Here is a 15,212-nt window from a genome sequence, read left to right as displayed (position 1 = left end):
AAATAACATACAAATCTGAAATATTAAAATAATGTTAATTCAAATTAAAACTATTCATTTTATTAACTATTATTTACTATTCATGTTCATTTGTTTTCTAATTGAAATAAAGCTGAAATAAAATAAAATATAAATATTAGACGAAATGTAAAATATTATAAAATATCAAAATAATACAAAATATTACAATTAAACAAATAAATCAAATAATGTAACACTATAAAATATTAAAATAAGTCAAACTACAATAATAATGTACAAATATAAACATATACTGTAAATATAAAAGTTTAACACTGAAATGTAACTGAAAATAGGTTTGTTGTATTTAAAACTGAAAAAAATAATAAAAGTATGCTTTTTTTAAAATAACAAATGCACATAATAACATCAGAAATACAATAACAAATGTAGATTCTACAGCGTATAATACTTTAGCTTCATTCATCGCACCAAAAGATAAACTGCAGTGCTTTACAGCTATAGGACAGGAAGAGCTAAATAAACTTATTACTGCATCTAAACCAACAACATGCCTGTTAGATCCTGTACCCACTAAATTACTGAAAGAGTTGTTACCTGTAGCAGAAGAACCGCTTCTCAATATTATTAACTCGTCGTTGTCTTTAGGTCACGTCCCAAAACCATTCAAGCTGGCGGTCATTAAGCCTCTTATTAAGAAACCACAACTAGATCCTAGTGAACTGGCTAATTACAGACCCATCTCAAATCTTCCTTTTATGTCTAAAATTTTAGAAAAAGTTGTGTCTGCTCAATTGTGCTCCTTCCTGCAAAAAAATGATCTCTATGAAGAATTTCAGTCAGGCTTCAGGCCCCACCATAGCACAGAAACTGCACTTGTTAAAAACTTGCGTCAGACCAAGGCTGTGTCTCATTGCTAGTTTTACTTGACCTTAGTGCTGCATTCGATACTATAGATCATGACATACTCATAGATCGATTACAAAACTATACAGGTATCCAAGGGCAGGCTTTAAGATGGTTTAGATCCTACCTGTCCGATCGCTACCACATTGTTCATTTAAATGGGGAGTCATCTCAAATATCACCAGTAAAATATGGAGTGCCACAAGGATCTGTCCTAGGTCCTCTGCTATTTTCGATATACATGTTGCCACTTGGTAATATTATTAGGAAATACGGGATTAGTTTCCACTGTTATGCCGATGATACTCAACTATATATCTCAACAAGACCAGATGAAACTTCTAAATTATCTAAGCTAACAGAGTGTGTTAAAAATGTAAAAGATTGGATGACCAATAATTTTATCCTATTAAATTCGGATAAGACAGAGATATTACTTATTGGACCAAAAGACAGTACGCCGAATCTCGTGGATTACAATGTGCAACTAGACGGATGCACGGGTGCTATATAAATAAAGGTGACTTGACTTGACTTGACATAACAAAATTGCTAAAACTATCATTAAAATAAAAACTGAAAATACATAAACAAAACCCATTTCAAAATATTAAGGAATACTATAATGGTACATAAATAATAATAACATTAGTACTGTGTGATGAATAAACCGTAAGTGATATCAGCTCAAAGATATTTTATTTAAAATATTTAACTACAGAAACAAAATTAATATAAGCATATAAATGTGACCCTGGACCACAAAACCAGTCATAAGGGTCAATTTTTCAAATTTAGATTTATACATCATCTGAAAGCTGAATAAATAAGCTTTCCATTGATGTATGGTTTGTTAGGACAATATTTGGCCGAGATACAACTATTTGAAAATCTGGAATCTGAGGGTGCAAAAACATCAAAATATTGAGAAAATCATCTTTAAAGTTGTCCAAATGAAGTTCTTAGCAATGCATATTACTAATCAAACATTAAGTTGTAATGTGTATTTATGGTAGACAATTTACAAAATATCTTCATGGAACATGATCTTTACTTAATATCCTAATGATTTTTGACATAAAAGAAAAATCTATAATTTTGACCCATACAATGTATTTTTGTCTATTGCTACAAATATACCACAGCGATTTAAGAGTGCCTTTGTGCTCCAGAGTCACAAATAATAATGTGATATGTTTCACCCAGATTATTCTATGACGTATAAATATTTTCATTTCATATTTAGTGGTAAATCATTACATTTACTAGTTACGGATTTGAACAAACCCCTAATTGCAAGTATTAAACTTCACAATCACTTGCGCTTGTGAAATAAGGCCTCAGTACAGTGTGTATCTCAGCTCTTTGGATTTGTGGAGCTGTGATCTGGCAGGCAAACGCATGTCTGTTTCTGAAATACAGTGTCTGGCCGCAGCTTTAGCTTGGGTTTGTGCGCGCTGAAGTCAGTGTGGGACAGGGTGTGTCCCGCTGAAGCTGCGCTCGCTGTGACACAGCAGAGATCTGCACCTGTGTGTCTAGACAGAGACTCGCTCTCCTGGACCACAGCCCGGCGCTTCTCTGAGGACAGAATAAGAGATTGCTTATTTCTCACGAGTTTTCACATATGATTTAATTCCTCCTTGCTACAAGAGAACATAAATCATGGATAAAGTGACTATAAGAAATGCTGAGAGCATAACTCACTAGAGTGGTGGTTGCCTGTGTAAAACTCGCTGAGTGCTGCGAGTGGTTGCCAAGGTGTTGCTATGCAGTTGCTAGGGTGTTCCAGGAATTGCTTGCCCGTGCAAAACTCGCCAACTTGATTCTATGGTGTTCTATACGTTCTTAGGGTGTTGCTATGGTGTTGCTAAGCTGTTGCTAGGGTGTTCTGGGTAGTTACTTTGTGTTTGTCAACGCAAAACTCATCACCATGTTAAAGTGTTACTATGTGGTTGCTATGGTGTTCTGTATTTTCATAGGTGTTGCTATGTGGTTGCTATGGTGTTCCATGCATTCTTAGGGTGTTGCTATGTGGATGATAGTTTTCTATGCATTCAGGGTGCTTCTATATGGTTGCTAGGGTGTTTTGGGTAGTTACCATGGTGTATTAGTCCATTCAAAACTCACCACTATGATGCTAGGGTGTTGCTATGTGGTTGCTATGGTTTTCTATGCATTCTTAAGGTGTTGCTATGTGGTTGCTATAGTTTTCTATGCATTCTTAGGGTGTTGCTATGTGGTTGCTATGGTTTTCTATGCATTCTTAATGTGTTGCTATGTGGTTGCTATGGTTTTCTATGCATGGTTTTCTATGCAGTTGAGTTCTGGGTAGTTACCAGAGCATGTTTGTCCATGCAAAACTTGTCACCATGTTAGGGTGTTTCTACGTGGTTGCTATGGTGTTTTATTTGTTCTTATGGTGTTGCTATGTGGTTTCTATGCATTCTTAGGGTGTCGCTATGTAGTTGCTTGGGTGTTCTGGGATGTTACCAGGGTGTGTGTGTCCATGCAAAACTCTTCACCATGTTAGGGTGTCACTATGTGGTTGCTATGGTGTTCTTTGTTTCATGGGTGTTGCTATGTGGTTGCTATGGTGTTCTATGTGTTCATACTGCATTGCTATGTAGTTGCCAGGGATTTCTGGGTAGTTACCAGGGCGTGTTTGTCCATACAATACTCACCACTATGATGCTAGGGTGTTGCTATATGGTTGCTATGGTGTTCTATGTGTTCTTAGAGCATTGCTGTGTGGTTGCTATGGTTGTTGTATGCATTCTTAGGGTGTTGCTATGCTGTTGCTATTGTGTTCTATGTGTTCATAGGGCATTGCTAGGAAGTTGCTAGGGTTTTCTGGGTAGTTATTAGGACATGGTTGTCCATGCAAAACATGTCAGCATACTAGGGTGTTAGTATGTGGTTGCTATGGTGTTCTTAGGGCATTGTTGTGTGGTTGCTGTGGTTTTCTATGCATACTTATGGCATTGCTATGCAGTTGCTAGAGTGTTCTGGTTAGTTTTGCCCATGCAAAACTAGCCACCATGATACTAGTGTGTTGCTATATGGTTGCTGTAGGGTGTTCTATGCATTCTTAGGGTGCTGCTATGCAGCAGCCAGGGTGTTTCGGCTAGTTACCAGGACGTAGTAGCCCATGCAAAACTCGCCACCATGATGCTATGGCATTCCATGTGTTCTTAGGGTGTTGCTATGTGGTTGCAAGGGTGTTGCATTCTTAGGGTGTTGCTATGCATTTGCCAGGGTGTTCTGGGTAGTTAAGAGGGTGTGCCTGCCCATGCAGAACTCACCTCAATGATGCTAGGGTGTTCTGTGCATTCTCAGGGCATTGCTAGGTGGTTGCTAGGATGTTCTATTCAAAAAGCAAATGAGATATTGTTTGAACACTAAAGGTGTAGGCAATACACCTCTAAAAGCATCTATTTTAGTCTGAGATGCCAACCAAAACAGTCTAATATACATACAAATATACAGCACATACAAATACTAAATAAATAAATTCACAAATGATTCCAAACTACTTCCACTGAGATCGTTTCAATGCATTGTGTGATTTGCTTCTCCATTAGAAATACTGTGGCCAGTGCTGGGTAGATTACTTACAAACTGTAGTCTGTTACTGATTACAGATTGCATGATGAAAACTGTAGTTAGTGATGTCATCTTATTAGTACAAGTTACTTATTTTAGTTAATGTATTCTGACTACTTTTTAGATTACTTTTAGATTACTTTTTACTAAATTTGTTTTAACATACCATTTTGAAAATATAGTCCTTGAAATATTCTTTCTGACTGTCTTTGAATATAGTCAAAGCTGAATGGTGTGACACGCAGTAGGATTTTTAAAAGGAAAATTTAAAAGAGGAAAAAAGAAGAATTAGGGAGAATCAATAAATTTTTTTTTTACTGCCATTGCGTAAATAATATGCAACCATGTAATCCATAAAAACATAACTGTAGTCTGATTGTGAGTATTTTCAAATGTAATATATCCTAATTACAAGTACTTAATTTTTGGAATCTGATTACGTAATCCAAATTGCATGTGATCATCTACTACCAAGCCCTGGCTGTGGCCAAATGAAGATATCTTAGAAGAGAGTACAGTTATGCTGCCTACCTTTTGGAACCCGCTTCACTCAAATGATGTCTTAAACGCCACCTACGTAGAGCCTAAAAATCTGCTCCCTACTGACTGGCTCATCAAGCACGAGATTCCAGTCATATATCCAGGAGAGGGCAATATTTAGCTTCTCATCTGTGAAAAAAACGTCTGTTTGATTATTGGGTTTCCCCTGTAAAGACAAGCACATTATTATTTAAAACAACTGTTCTGCATCGAGACAAACATCTTTTCCTCATTGTTCAGAAAACATCTTTGCAGGATGCGATTAATGCGCTCCGAATTAATGCTGTGGTGTGGGATTAAACAAATCTGCATTAAACACAAGAGAAACAGACCTGACGTGCAGATTGTGGAGTTATACCCTCATTAAATGTCAACAAATGCATCTGATTAACTCTTTTATTGCTCTTTCAAGCCCAACTGTTGATGGAAAATCAGCCGAGTTAAAAGATCTGGCATGGGCGATACGGCAAACAGAACAAGGCAGTTCCTTCCTGTGGCACAGAATGTAATGGCCTGGAAAACCATATCAATGTGCAAGTAATTACTCCATCATACTTCCCACAGTAGTCATCTGCCCGGGGATCAGGCATGATTGTTAACCCACCAGAACTGATCTCAAACTAACACTCAGGGTCACTAAAACAACTTTGGACTGACACTAACGCACGGCCGTCAAGATGGTCTCGACACGTAGGGCATCTATGAGGAGAAACGAGAAGGGGAATAAGAAAAACAAACAGTGCATGCTGTGATTTCATACGTTTAGGGGCGGCTCTGTTTCTGAAGCCTTCCCACGTGTTTTGCCGCTCTGGCTGCAAGGGAATACTAGCTCACTATATACTGCATACTTATTTTTTTTTGTTTTTTTTTATACTATGTGCAACTGTGTATTATGCAATTCTGTAGCTAAAAAAAAGACAAGGTCATGGGTTCGATTCTCAGGGAGTGCATGAACTGATGTACCTTGAATGCAATGCAAGTCGCTTTGGAGAAAAGCATCTACAAAATGCATGAATGCAAATGTAATGCAAACAGTATCCCAGCTAACAAGGAACATTCTGACAAGGTTATCTCAAATATATGAACAATTGTTCTTCCAGTAATGTTAATAGAGCATTTGTTTAGAGTTAACTGGTCTTTACTAATATTCTCTAAACATTAGCACAAACATGTCATTTGTACATCATTCATGGATTGTTTTAGTTCTGAAACATTTAGTGGTAAGTTCATTTAATGTTTTTTTAAATGTTACTATTTGTTTCAGAGTGTTCAGAGAACATTCAAAAACAACATTCCAATAATGTTTGCATGTTCCCTTCAAGTTCTTATAACCAAGAAAGTTTTGAACATTAAGAAAGCATTCATAATTTAATGAAACATTAGCAAAATGTTCTTAGAATATATATTTTTTGAGTTGGGGAGTTGTCTGGTCTTTAATAATGTTCTCAAAACGTAGTTGCAAAAATGTTATTTATACATTATTCATGGAAAGTTTTATGTCTGAAACTTTTAGTTGGATGTTTATCTAACATTTTTTAAATGTTACTACTTGTTTCAAAACATAAAAAAATAACATTCACATAATGTTTGCATGTTCAACATTCATTTGTATGAATTCGTATGAACACGCTCAACATTCGTATAACCAAGAAAAAAACATTTTTAAAACATTTAAAAACGTGAACATTCAGAAATAAAATTTTCATAACTTAATAAAAGGTCAACTTAATAACATTCTTAGAACATATTTGTGTTAGCTGAGGAGTTACCTGGTCTTTAATAACATTCTCAAAACATTATTTGTACATAATTCATTGAACGTTTTATTTCTGAAATGTTTTAGTTGAACGCTCATCTAATGTCTTTTAAATGTATTTGTTCAGAGAACATTCAAAAACAACATTTCCATAATGTTTGCAAAATTCTAAATTCTAAATCTCATCCAAAAAAAAAAATAAATAAAAATAAAAATAAAGAAAATTGTAAAACATTGTTTTTTTTTAACTGGACATTTTGAACGTGCAGAGAACATCCATAAATAATGTTTTCATAACTTAATGAAAACATTAGCCAAATATTATTTTTGTCAGCTGCTATAATGCCACATTGTTGCCACATGATCTCATTATGTTGCATGTTACAAATTACAGTTGATAAAGATGGAAGAGGTCAAGTCAAGTAGATACAGTATTGCATTGATTGTATACTGGACATTTTAGCAAACCAAGCATGCAGTTCACATACTACTACTGAAATAGTACGAGTAGCATGATATTTCGAACACAGCCCACGTTTTTGGTTCATCAGACAGAAACGCTTAAATTCTTTGTTTTTGTTCTCTACGTGTAAGAATGTGCGAGTTTTTCAAATGAGCGTTTAAGTCGTACCAGGTGAAGAAATATGATTGCGGGGAAAGCAGTTTTGAAAACACTCCGTGTCTCTTTAACACTCAGTGACAATTGCCCCAAATGTATCCATTTATTTTTGCACAGGCCTGGTGACAGTACGTGTTTTCAGATATGGAACTCACAGCTGCGTCCAATTAATAACAACTTCATGTGCAACGCTGCAGCAGGCCACGGCCGAGGGAGGGGGTTCGGTTCGAGTAAATTTAGTTTCAGAACAAGAGGAACGTTCAAACCAGAGAGAGAGAGAGAGAGAGAAGGAGAAAAAGCGCACATCTGTTGACATCAAAATTGTGGAACCTTGAATTTGTCTTTTTTTCAGTCATTGTGGTGTTTTACTACCACGAGTCCGAGTCCAACATCTGGGCCTGTTGTTTTACGAAACATTTCCCACAGATCTTTCTGTTCTGTTTGTCAATTCACGGACGTTTAGCGCATGAATCCATAAGACATGAAAGCGAGAGCATTGTATGTGGTCTCACGCTCTCCGCCTGACGCAGCTGCGTCTGTTCGATATCCATCTAAAATCAATATCTGTTGATGATTACGGCCAACGCTATTTATTCTTCTTGGGCTGGGATGTAGCCTTTGGTCAGCAGATGTTCGGCTGTGATTTGCATTCCTGTTTTCTTCCCATTTACCAGCAGATGTGCAGATGTTGAGAAATATAAAAGTTGTGTTCGTGGGTCTGGCTGCGTTCGGAAAAGCACACTACCATACTAGCCTTACTATTTGCATACTTAAGCCACACTTAACCGCAGGATGTCGTGCCAAACATTTGATGAAAAGATGTTATGCATTCTGAAATGCTAAAACAATGGCTGTAGTTTTAAAAAAGAAGACAAGTATTGTTGACGAACACCACCTGATTCCTCTGCTAGGACACCTGTGTGAACTTGAGGAGAACTGACTTTATGGATCCACTAAAAATCACCAAAACACCAGCTGATTCAGAGCAGAAATGATAAAGAAAAATGGATAAACTTCTATTTGCCAAGATGTGCAGTATCAACCCACAGACTGCATACCACAATGCAATGCACTTCATATTATGCAATATCAACCAATCTTATTCTTGTCTCATTATTTAAAACATTAAAATACAAAATTGGTCAATAAAAAGAGATTAATTTCTGAGATGATATCAGAACACCAATCTGTGAAATAAACACAACGTATTCATTAATCAAGAATGTAGCATTCTACACATAGCATAAAGTGTTCTGAGTAACATGCTATTTTAAATTAACACATACTTAAGACGTATACAGTATCCCATACAGCAAAATAAATAAATAAATATTTTCAAAAATATGTTAGAATATATATTTTTAAAAAGACACATAATATATTTGCTAAAATATGTGTCAGAATATGTTTACAGAAATAGATTTTCTACCAATATATTTTTGCACATTTTTATTTTTATTTTTGAAAACATATTTTAAGAATTTGAATATATATATATATATATATATATACATACATACATATACGTATATATATATATATATACTCCCTTTTTTCTTGGGTTTAAATACAGTACAGGAAGGGCAAAATATATTTTTAAATGCTTTAAAAATATTCATTTTTAAAATATATTTTGAAACATATAAAACATCTACTGTATATAAAGAAAATCTATATAAAAATAATAGATTTTTTTTTTGCTGTATGGGTTATACTGTGCAGTAAGTAAGCTCATTTTCATTCTGGATGTGGCCAGTCTGTCTGTGAGTTTGGCAGATCTGCACTGTCTGTCGCTTGCTGAGCATCTGCCCATAATGCAGGTGGAATGTGTTCATGCAGTCCAAAGTTCAGAAAAGAATGAATTTATTAAACGAGCATGTTGATGCACTGCTTTAATTAGCTGAAATATTTTATAGGGCTTACTCATAATGGCAGTCATACTCAAAAAGGGGAGTTTTAAAGAAAGGCATTAAAGTGTCTCATAAAGAAATGCTTTACTGTGATCCCTCTGAGAATCTGGGAATGGAACACAATGAGCACATTTAAATCATATGAACTTCTCTGCTGGAAAGCATTCTTGTTCATACAAAACATGACAAGGTGTTATGGGTGGTTGCCGTGGCATTGCTATGTGGTTGCTAGGGTACTATGGGTGGTTGCCAAGGTGTTGTAATGGTATTCAGCATGTTGCTATGTGGTTGCTAGGGAGTTCTGAGAGGCTAACAACACATGCTTGTTCATCCAAAACATGACAAGGTGTTATGGGTGGTTGCCATGGCATTGCTTTGCGGTTGCTAAGTTGTTGCTATGGTATTCAACATGTTGCTATGTAGTTGCTAGATAGTAATGCATTCTTGTTCCTACAAAACATTACAAAGTGTTATAGGTGGTTGCCATAGTGTTGCTATGTGGTTGCTATGCCACTGTGGGCGGTTGCCAGTGTGTTTCTATACAGTTGCTAGGTATCCAGAGTGTTTTTAATATGTTGCTATGAGGTTACAAGGGAGTTCTGAGAGGCTACCAATGCATGCTTGTTCATGCAAAACATGACTAAATGTTATGGGTGTTTGCCATGGTGTTGCTATGTGGTTGTTAGGGTACTGTGGACAGATGCCAAGGTGTTGCTAAGGTTTTTCAGAATTTTACCATGTTGTTATTTGGTTGCGATCTGCTACAATAACAACATGTTATGGGTGGTTGCCATGGTGTTGTTGTTAGAGTACTGTGGGTGTTTGCCAAGATGTTTCTATGTGGTTTCTCAGGTGTTTGGAGTGATTTGTAGCATGTTGCATGTTGTCAAGTAAAAAGAGTTGTGCACCCTTAAGTCTCTTTAATATCCTCTTGTCTCTTGATACAGATCTTGTCCTTCCTTCAATAAAAGTCTATGGGATTTATTAAAACAAACCATTAAAGTCAATTGCTTAGAAAATTAATAGCACAATTCTTTGCACTAATCCTAAATATGAGTAATAGTAATTGTGATGCTTGACTTAGCAAACACTATAAATCAAAATGCGTAGACAAAAACACACACACAGCTCATTTATCTTGCTGGTTGTTCAAAAGGCTCCCACACCTAATTGATATGACACACTAATCTGGCATTTGTTTTGTGGTTTTGCCCTATGAGGAAGTATATTCACTTAACAAGCTATTATATGTGATGTGATGTGACAGTGGTTTGGATGAGTGTCAACAGGAAGTGATGCAGGGAAGATAAAGTCTATAAAGCGTAATGGTTTGTTATGACCTATACACTAACTTTCATATTGAGTACATATGGAAGGCAGACAGGGCCAAAATCTTTCAACAGAATGCTTGAAATTTGTCTGCGTTAACATGACAACACGTGCAGCAACCAATGAAACTGCTCTATTATAGACTGTAACAACGTTCGTAGTCACGGGAAGAAGGGGGCGGGAACCGGCGGACACTTAAACAAAACTTTAATAATAAAATAAACACAAAACAGCGGGCACAAACAGAACCAAAACACAAAATAAAATCCAGGCCTGGTCCTCTCTTGTCTTTCACTGTCGTAACTCCTCCTTTAACCCTTCCGGAGTTCCTCCGTGGGACTCGAGACCGGTGAGTGGTGCAGGTGTCGCTCATTATCAATTACTCCACCGGCCTCGCTCGGTTCCCACAGCTCTCGGCCCCGCCCCCACTCGTCACATAGACTATATTTGCATATGTGATACAATGGTACATATACTTATAGAAACATCAGACGTCTTGTTTATTCATGAAGGATGTCATGACACGTTCCAGTTTTGGCCCCTTTGGCTTTCCATAGTTCATTACCTGAGTTGGACTTTTGCAGACGTGCTGTTGCCCTGAAGGAAAACACACACGCAACATGTATCAACAACAACAAACAAATTCAGGTGGGACCGTTTGCTAGGAAAAACTGAGACGTGTGTGGACATTGGCTCTCAAGCAATATTGCGCATAAACAAACCCAGAGGAAGAGAGCATCAGCCATAGTACACAAATAAACGTAAACTGCACAGCTGGGCGTCTTTGGCTTCGCACCAGAATGAGAGGTACACAAATATTTAGACAGGCAGGGTTTGATTTCAAGAACGAAACGAAAAGTAGCCGTGACTATAAAATGTTAAACATTTGAGTTTTTTGTTTCTTGGCACTCTGAAATTGAGATTTATTTCACAGAGTCATCTCCATCATGCTATGTTCATAAATTGGAAATGATACGAGAAATAAAACCCTAGAGAAAAATGTTATGGCTCAGAGGTGAAATAAGATATTCAACGGGGAAAAAAGTAGGGTGGGATGTGATTTTAGCCATCAGGAATTGATTGGGAGGTGAAAGTGTTGATGAGATCAGCTAAAAAAGATTACAAAAAGAAACAATATGTTTCTCTGGAATAAAGTGCACTAATGAATAATTGAACTGAAACATGTACTGTATTAAGAAAGAGTCTATTCTGCTTTCATACATTGTCTGCAATGGAAGAAATAATATTAAAAAAGAACTAATACTAATAACAAATAGTATGTGTGTGCCAAAAGAGTCCAAGATCAAATTAATCAACAGAGATAAGGTGCAGAACACTTCAGCAAAATCTCCATTTAATATGCATATTTATACATGATTTTGGATCTGTCAGGCTAAATGCTCAAATTCAATCTCATTATCACAAAGCACAATACTCAAAATAAGGTTATTCACTCCAAATAGAGTCGTATGCTGGGTTCACAAGACTCTGTCCTTCACCCTGTGCAGTGTGAGTGAGTCAGAGAGAGAGAGTGTGCGTGTGTGTGTGTGTGTGTGTGTGTGTGTGTGGATGGAAGAAGACCAAGGGGATTTTTTTTCCACGAAAAGAAAGTGAATATGGAGCGCAGTTGAGATGATAAGATACATCACAAGTTGTAGGAACTCTTTTCTGGTGTTTTTAGAGCTTAATTGCATGCATCCTCACTCATCTGCATGGAAAAGAGCAGCGCGTTCGTTCTCCATTTGTGCTCCACAGAAGAAAGAATAACAAACAGGTTCACAACAACACGAGGCTAAGTGAATGCAGAAGCGAAAGCCACATCACACGCACTCAGCCTGGAGTATCGCGACACGTTATGCCAACAAAGGTCAGGAGAACACACATGGGAGCCAAAACACACAGAGCGGGTGATGTAAACTAGAGGAACAGCGGTGTACCCCGCTGGATTCGCCTCTTCAACTGCTACCGGTTTCCATTCCCATTTAACAAATTCCTTGATAATGAATCCCACATGCGCTAATAAATGACTTTGAGAATTGCTCACTGGCTCGAGCAGCTGGATCCGCTGGAATGCTCGTGTGGTTTACTACCAGTTCACCATCTTCGGCGTAACGCACATGTGACATCTATTACTGAGCAGCTCAGACTCTTTTATTGTGACTTTGGAGTGTATGGTGGCGAAAGCCAGGCAAATGACTTGAGGAACCAAACCTCACCGGACTGGATTGTGTGCATGCAAAACTCAATGCACAATGCAGTGCAGTGGTTCAGTGCATCTCCATGCAGTTGTTTAGGTATCTGGGTGGTTGTTATTCTATTTCATCTTTCATTTGGAAGTATGTACTGCATGCATCTTGTCACTTTTATGTCCTGGTATGTCATTGGCTATTATTGATTGCAATGCTGTTCTCATTGGCTGCTTTATGTTTTAAAGTATGTTTGACTTCCTGTTTGAAAACGATGCTTGATGAAGGTTGACTGACCGAAACATTGCTTTAAAATATAATTTGCAAGCTCTAAGGCAATAAAACACTAAATATAGTGTTATAAATATACATTTAAAAAAAAAAATGAAATAGAAAAAATAAAATAGAATCATCGCAGTCTGTGCAAAAGATCCAGTGAAATAAAATAAAAAAATAATAAAAGTTTATTTTATTTTAGTTAGCTGCCAAGGCAACATTTCTTATTTTTGTTTAGTTTAGTTTTTCCATCTAATATTTTTAAGTTGATGTAGCACAATTACTAAAATAATACAAAACTAAATAAAAAATCAATTGAAACATTAAAAACATGCCTGATGAAGGTCTCATGACCAAAATGTTGCCTTAAAATTGTATTTGCAAGCATAAAGGTAAGAATTTTGTTATAAGTGTGCATTAACGTTTATTAAAATGAATTAAAAATGAAATATAAAAATAGTGCTAGATTTACCATGTTAATAACTATATAAATGCATCATCACAGTCTGTGCAATGAAAAAAAAAACTTGACTAAAACTTGTCAAAAATGCAGTAACAACAGTAATATTGCAAACTATTTTAATAAGTGAATATATTGTAAACTGTAATTTATTCCTGTGATCAAAGCAGTATTTTCAGCATCATTCCTCCAGTCTTCAGTGTCACATGATCTTCAGAAATCAGTATAATATGCTGATCTGCTGCTCGAGAAACATTTCTGATTATTACAGAAAACAGTTGTGCTGCTTCATATTTCTGTGCAAAGCATGATACATTTGAATTTTTCAGAATTCTTTGATGAATAGAACAGCATTTATTTGAAATATAAATTTTTGGTAACATTATACATTTCTTTACTGTCACTTTTGATCAATTTAATACATCCTTGCTGAATAAAAGTAGTCATTCTTTCAAAAACGAAATATTTCTTAACGGTAGTGTAGGATGTACGTTGCATGTGTCTCTTTTCACTCACTCACTGATGAACAGGAAGTTACGTCGAGAGACAACGCTCCAGCCAATCACGTCACAGCCGCGTTGACTTCACGTCTTCACCATCTTCAAGCAAGCTTTGTTTGCTCACAGCTGAGGATTCAGATGAAAAGAGAGATTATCGACTCTAGCGTTGCCATTTTACACACAAAGACAATCCTGTTGTCTAACAGTGGTTTTCCTGTTGGAGGAGCTTTACACGCTTCCAAAGACACATTTCATGGAACAGTTAACAAGGTCAAAGCATCCCATCGACGAACACCGTACTAAACACAACAGCTCAGCTTCCCCCATTCACACACATTCACAGAAATCAACACGAGAGCTCACAAACACTTCACTTTCTCGTGTTTCTCCTCGCCTGGAAGTACTTCCATGTGTCCAGATACAAAGCAAAAGTCATGGAAGCTGTAAGAGAATCACTCTTTGCTTTCATACTGAAAAACGTGGAACCATTAGGGAGGCAAACAAGAGCTTCTCGAGTGTCTTATGGTTTGTTTGTCTAAGGTTTTAATACTATTGCGTGCAAATGCCGGTCTGCCTTGAAAAATAAGCAACCCTGTAATTGGTTTCGAGTTTGCCTGAAATAAAACTCTAAGAAAAATACTGCATTCAAATAAGCAGAACAACATTAAGAGGTAACAGTTCTATTGCAATGCTAGATATTTACATAAGCTTAAAAAGCATAAATAAATGAAGAAATTATACCGTAAAACATCATGATAGCATTTAAATCATAAAAATGATTTTTCAAAGTTGTAAATAAAACAGATTATTAGAGTATGTTTTACAAGAAAATACAATTTCAGTCTTTCTAATTGGAAATTCCACGTTTAATTCAATGTGTTACTTGCTATTTATTTGTAATTATTTGGCAAATTTACTAGTGAAAATTCACTCTGATTGGAATTGTTTTTATTGTTATAATTGTTAAATGTTATAATTATTATACTTTTTAACTGAGAAAATTAAATAAAAAATATATTTCAACAGATTAAATAACTATAACTATATATGTTGTATAATATTGTACTTTTTAATTGAAAAAATTAAATAAAAAAGATATTTCAACAGATTAAATAACTATAACAATTTAGTGTTTTATATATATA

The sequence above is a fragment of the Sinocyclocheilus grahami genome, unplaced genomic scaffold (assembly GCF_001515645.1).
Source record: "Sinocyclocheilus grahami isolate Dianchi unplaced genomic scaffold, SAMN03320097.WGS_v1.1 scaffold460.1, whole genome shotgun sequence".
Classification (NCBI taxonomy): Eukaryota; Metazoa; Chordata; class Actinopteri; order Cypriniformes; family Cyprinidae; genus Sinocyclocheilus; species Sinocyclocheilus grahami.
This window is presented reverse-complemented; position numbering follows the sequence as displayed.